We start from the raw sequence: 6000 nt of genomic DNA, 5'->3' as shown, positions 1-6000 counted from the left end.
AAGCCGATGAGACTTCAATGCAAGGCAGGAGCTGCGTCTCGAGAGTAAAGCTGGCCATGTGACATCGGGGAGCCACGTCCTTTACAGATGGGGAAACTGAGGCTGGGGCAATAGCTCGTGTGTGTGGTCCTGGGGATCAAACTAGGGGTTCTAGCTTAATGGGCAAGGGCTGTCCTGCAGAGCTGTACCCTGAGCCCTGCCCTGGGCTGAAACCTCTAAGGACAGAAACAAAGTCGTTTCTGCAACCTGTGCCGAGTTGGCCCTACTGCGCACCGGTGCTGTGACACCACCGGAACAGGACAGGGCTCCCCGGGGAGAAAGTCCCAGAAACGTGAGGAGTGTGGGCTCCAGCAGGGCAGGGCTTGCCCTGGGTTCTGCGTGTCTACACGGAATATGCACGTGTGTTCACAGCAGATGCGGGTTAGGGCTCTTCGAGCCTGGGTGGATGGAAACCCTCCAGGTGTGCCTCCGAGGTACACCAGGAGCTCTCCGGACACCAGGAAGGGTACAGCAAGGGATGGGAGGTGGACACGGGGTCTGCCCTGCTTCCGGCCGCAGTGAGGGCCTGGCTTTGGCCTACGCTCAGGGGACAGCATCCTGCAGCCCCAGCCCCTGGTGACTTCCCTCCTGCATTGTCCTGGCCTCACAGGTGCCCCTGACAGGGCCCCTCCCTCTGCATACGCTGACCCCCCCACCAACTCTCCCAATGACTCAGCCTAGCATGCCTTGGGGATTGTGACAGCATGGAGCTGGCCCTTGCAGCCTTCCCAGGGACCCGGGGATAGCCCTAGGATTGGCCACTGGCTCACACCTTCTGGGCCCCACTGCACCCCCGGGTACCTTCACCAGGCCCACCCCAGGTGCCACACACCTAGATCCAGAGCAGAGCAGCCCAGGGCAACCAGCACCACATTGCTAAGCCTGGCACGGACAGGGGAGACCTACATGCAACTGCGGGCTGGGGCCAGGGAGTTGGTCTTTCTTCTCCTTTTATCTATTTTTATATATATTTTATTTTTTGGTACCGGGAATCGAACTCAGGGTCTTGTGCTTGCCCGGCAGGGGCTGTGCCTCTGAGCCACACCCGGCCCTGCTAACTTTATAAAGACAGGAGGTTTGCTTAGCTCATGGCTCTGGAGACCCCGAGCCCTCAGCGCTGCACTGGCTTGCAGTGGGGGCTGAGCGGCCCCACAGAGGGAGCGAGCTCGTTAAAGAGGTGCCAGCAGGAAAACAGGAAGTGGTGACTCTGCGCCGGTGTCTGTTTAGTTTTTATTGGTGTGCGCCTGCCGGTGGGGAGTCGGTCCAGGCACAGAACACACCCCAGGTCTTTCAGTGTCCCCTTCTGCTCCCCTCTCGCCCTCCCTGTCTCCTGACCTCTTTGCAAAAGACCTGTGTTCCTGTTTCCTGTTCTCGCCCTTTTATTTTGCCCCTGGTTTATACTATAGGGAAACCGAGGGGTGTCTAAGCTGGGGACTGATTTAGTTCACGTAACAGGGTGGCCTCAAGGTGCATCCATTTTCCTACCAATGGCTCAAGTTTGTGTCCCGGGTGCTAGCCCGGAGCCTGGCATGTTGTGATATTCACTACATGTTTGTTGAGTGAATGCGTGAAGAACAGGAAAGCTAAGGAAACCATTTGAGGCAACCTGCTCCTCTGAAGTGTGCAGTGGGCGCTGAGGGCCATGTGACCATCTCTAGCCAGAGTTTCAGAGCCTTTTCTCTCCCCACAAGGAGCCCCAGACCGGTGAGTGCTCACTCACCACTCCCCCCTCATACCCCGAGCTGCTAGGACTCTGCTTCCCGAGTCCTCACCAGTGGCTGCGTCTGTAGACAGGAACCTCGTGTGAACATGAGGCCTGGGGGGGAGGGAACCACACAGCGCCCACTGCCAGAAGGGGGCAGGGCTTCTCGGTTCCAGGCCCTCAGTGCCACATGGGAACGTGGGCCCTTGTCGCCAGATGCCAGGGCTTTCCAAAGAAGCTGGAAACCCACATTTTTAAGTGAAGCCTTGTGAGTTTTTTTTCTTTTTGAGACAGTTGGCCTCATACTCACAGCAATCCTCCTGCCTCAGCCTCCTGGGTGCTGGAATCATAGGAGGGTTGTGCCACGCCTGACCATCTTGTGACTTTTTTTTTGTCTTTTTCCTTTTTATCGGTACCGGGGATCGAACTCATGACTGCCTGCTTGCAAGGCAGGTGCTTATGCCGCTGAGCTAAATCCCCAGCCCCTATCTTGTGACTTTTAAATGTTGGAACTCATGTGATCCTGGATCAGAAAACACTTCACAGGACAACAGCATGGAATGGTACCTTCATCGACCATCCGGGAGCCATAGCCCCTCAGCAGTCCCTCCCATGCCCCCTCCCGTGCCCCCTCCCGTGCCTCCTCCCATGCCCCACATCCTCTGCAAATCCACTCTGCCTCTCTGGGATCCATTACTCTGACTTTTCATGCACATGGGTCACAGCCATGTGTGGTTTTGGCGTCCGGCTTCTTCTACCAAGTGTCTTCGTCTGCTCGTGGCCCCAGTGGTAGGTTCTGGGTCTGCAGGGGGACAGGGCCCCACAGAGGGTGCTGTCTGGGTGTCCCATGAGGTAGAAAGGACAGGAGGCGGAAAGGAAAAAGTGTTGTATCTTATGAGGCGGAAGAACAGGAGGGCGAAGGACCCCTTTGGTTCCCCCAGCCCTGTCACCTCGAGAACCGAGGCTCCCAGGAGCTCCCCCAATCTTCCTCCAAGGCCAAGGCCACCTCAATGTCACCACAAAGTGGATTTCATTTCAGCCAGAATTTTGGAGCAGCTCTGTTGGGACTGTGATGTCTAGCGTAATGCAAAGGCCGCCGGTGGTGTCCACGGACCTATGCTATGTTTTTTATGGCTCAGTCCTAGTCGACGGTGTGACTTTGCCACATTTATCTGGCCGTTCACTGGGTTGTTTCTACTGCTTGGCTTTCACAAATATGAATGATCGCAGAAGAGGATTTATTTTTTGTACCAGGAATCAAACTCAGGACCTTGTGCTTGCCGGGCAGGCACTGTGCTGCTGAGCTCTATCCCGACCCTGCAGAAGAGTCTCCTGTGAACATGTTTTCAGTTCCCACGGGCATATGTCCCCAGGGCGGGCAGGCTGAGTCATGTGGTGACTTGGTCTAATCGCTCTTGGACAGCCCAGCTGTTTTCCCAGGCAGCTGCACCATGGGCATTCCCACAGCAGGGCACAAAGGTTCCAGTGACCGCTGTCTCTGCCCACTCACTGCTACCTGTTTGCTTGCCAAAGCCATCCTGATGGGTGTGGTGCAAGACTGCACCTGGACAGGAATAAAGCTGATTGTTTGACCTGTGGTGGACATCTGTGTCTTGTCTCTGGTGGTTCTGAGCTAATGCACCCTACTTAAGTCCACTTCCACTGAAGGTTCATTTGTGTCTACCCCTTCTCCCACCAGTGAGCTCCTGAAGATCAGAAACTGTGTCCAGTCGCCCATCCCCGGGGGTCTGGTAGTTAAACCATGGATCGACTAGTGATGCCTGCTGTGGTAGGGCCATGGGCAGCTGCATACATGGGGGCCGCTGTAGAACCAGCCCTGTGGACGCTGTGGTGCTCCAGGTCCGGAGTCCCACCTCCAGGGCTATGGATCACTTGCCCAATCTGTCCTTAGTCAGGACAGAAAACTTTTTGCTTTATATTGTTGGTTCCCTAGGTGTCCTGATGGAGCCAGGCCTGGGCCACTCAACCGTCTTCCCTGGGCTCTGTCTCCAGTGGCATCAAGCAGGTGACCTCATTTAGCTGGGAGCAGAAATAGAACAGCAGCCTCACGGCACTAATTAGCAGCTGCTTGTGAGGGGGAGCCGGGTCTGCAAATGGGCCACAGCTTCTCTCTGACATCTGGGATATGGAAAATTCCACAGCGCAATCTTCCGTGGTGGGTGGGGCTGTGAGGATGGCCTCTCCCTGGGGACACCCCAGCTTTGCCTCTTGCTCTGGCCGAGGTCAAGGGCGAGAACATTTGGGGCAGGAGGCAGAGACTCCCAGGGAGCTGAAACAGTGGGTTTTGGCGGAGAGGGGACAGGTACCTGCACATGTTACACCCACCTCCAGTGACCTGGATACCTGCAGCCAAGGGTCCAGGCCTGAAGCTGCTCTGCACCTGGGGCCAGGTGGCCACCTGCATGCTGCCCCAGCCCAGAGTGTGGGGAACCACAGAGATGACTCCCCTTGGAAGAAGAGCAGCTGTGTCCCTTTGGGGTAAACCTGGCCCTGTCCCCAGGATGGATACATACAGGGCTGCTGGGTTCTTTCTTTATCCCTTCGGATGGCTCTAAGCAGTGTGAATCAGGGTGGCTGAGGAGCCGATGTGGGATCTCTGAAGCAAAGGACAGGTCAGTGTCACCCTGCCCAGCGACTCCCCAGGATGGAGAGCCGTGCTCCATGCTGTGGGCTGGGATGGAGCCCCAGGAAAGAGGCTGTGACCTCCCAGGACCAACAGGACTGCACATCAGAGCTGAAGCACCGACCCAGAGTATTAGATGCTACCTCAGCTGTGCTGTGCAGAGTGCTCTCCCTGCATGTCCTCTGCATGTCCCAGAGGGGACCCCAGGCCTCCCCCAGCGCAGCTCACAGCAGTCACTGTCTCCCACCACTCTCACTGTCACCCGTCCCCGAGCCCCTCCCCTCATGGAGAATTAATAGACCCCGACGGGGCTCTGGGTGGAGGCCTTCGGTCTGGTGAGCACCATCTGGGCTGGGCTCAGGACCCTCGGCTCCCCACAGCTGTGGATACGGCTCAGTGTCTTTATTCTCACCGTGGGCTGCACTGGATGGGGTAGACTGGAACTAACTCACCAGAATCCCCAAACTTCTTGGGATTATAATTGTGAATCTTCCTGGACCACGACCAGGGTGGGAAAGGGTTCACCATCCAGAAGACAGCTAAGGGTTCCACAAGCCTCACGTGGAACTGGGCTGTGCTGCTGCTGCAGGGTGGAGCTCAGGGGTGCAATGATTTCCCAGCATGGGCTAGGCCTTGGGTTCTACTCTCTTGCCCCACAAAAGCAACAGGAATTACTTTGGTTGGGAATCTGGGGCCTGGGGCTGAGTTCAGCCCTACCCTAAACACGTCACTGGTCTTTAGGCCTCCTGGGCTCCTCTGCAAAACAGGGGTGCAGAGGCCCGAATCTCAGCACCCACTGGCTCTGACTCTCCGAGGGTCTCGGCCCCAGGCCCGGGGCCGACCGCCCACTGTTTCTGGGTGCGTCTTGTGACTTCCCTGGGAGGGACCTGTGGGAAGATCCAAGGCTCTAGGCACACAGAAGCTTCTTTGTCTCCGGCCTCAACTCTTGTGGAAAATAATCGCCCTTTCTCTTCACTTGCCCTCTTCCTCCCTGATAAGCAGGCATGAAGTGCGTCACTGCGCCTGCCCAGGGCCACAGGAGGAGCTGAAAGTGGCTGCATGTCAGGGGCCCGGGCACCAGGGCCAGGCTTCACTGGGCCAGGAGGCGGGCAGGAGCAGCTGAGGAGGACCTGGTTCGGGGACCAGGTTACTCTGGGGTTTTCAGGGGAGCCCTGTGCACTGGGCTTCTCCAGGGCAGTGCATCCCTGTCCCTGAGGTGGGTGTTGGAGGAGGAGGGCAGCTGTGCGTGGAGTTGCCCAGCCTCGTGCTGGTTAAGTTCTGGTCCTGACACTGTAGACACCGGCATCCATGTGGGCCCACAGCTTCCTAAGCAGGGCCTTTCATCTTCAGAAGAACCGGGGGCATCAAGAGAGCACCTCTTATCCCCACTTTACAGATGGGGACAGTGAGGCCCAAAGAGGGGCTGGGACCTGCCTGGGTCACTCGGGGTTGGGGCCACTGCTTCGATGGCCTCTCCTCTCTGTGCTTGGGATGTTTCCAGACACAGTGGGTGGCATGACACTGTGACTCCAGGAAGGAGGCTGTGGGTCAGGGTCCGGCAGGGTGGGTGCTGGAGTCCCACAGGCAGGTCCTTGAGAGGGTGACAGGGCAGGGA

This window comes from Cavia porcellus, unplaced genomic scaffold (genome assembly GCF_034190915.1).
Source record: "Cavia porcellus strain 051 isolate PalLab524CR breed Dunkin Hartley unplaced genomic scaffold, mCavPor4.1 scaffold_40, whole genome shotgun sequence".
Taxonomy (NCBI): Eukaryota; Metazoa; Chordata; class Mammalia; order Rodentia; family Caviidae; genus Cavia; species Cavia porcellus.
Note: the sequence above shows the minus strand (reverse complement) of the source record.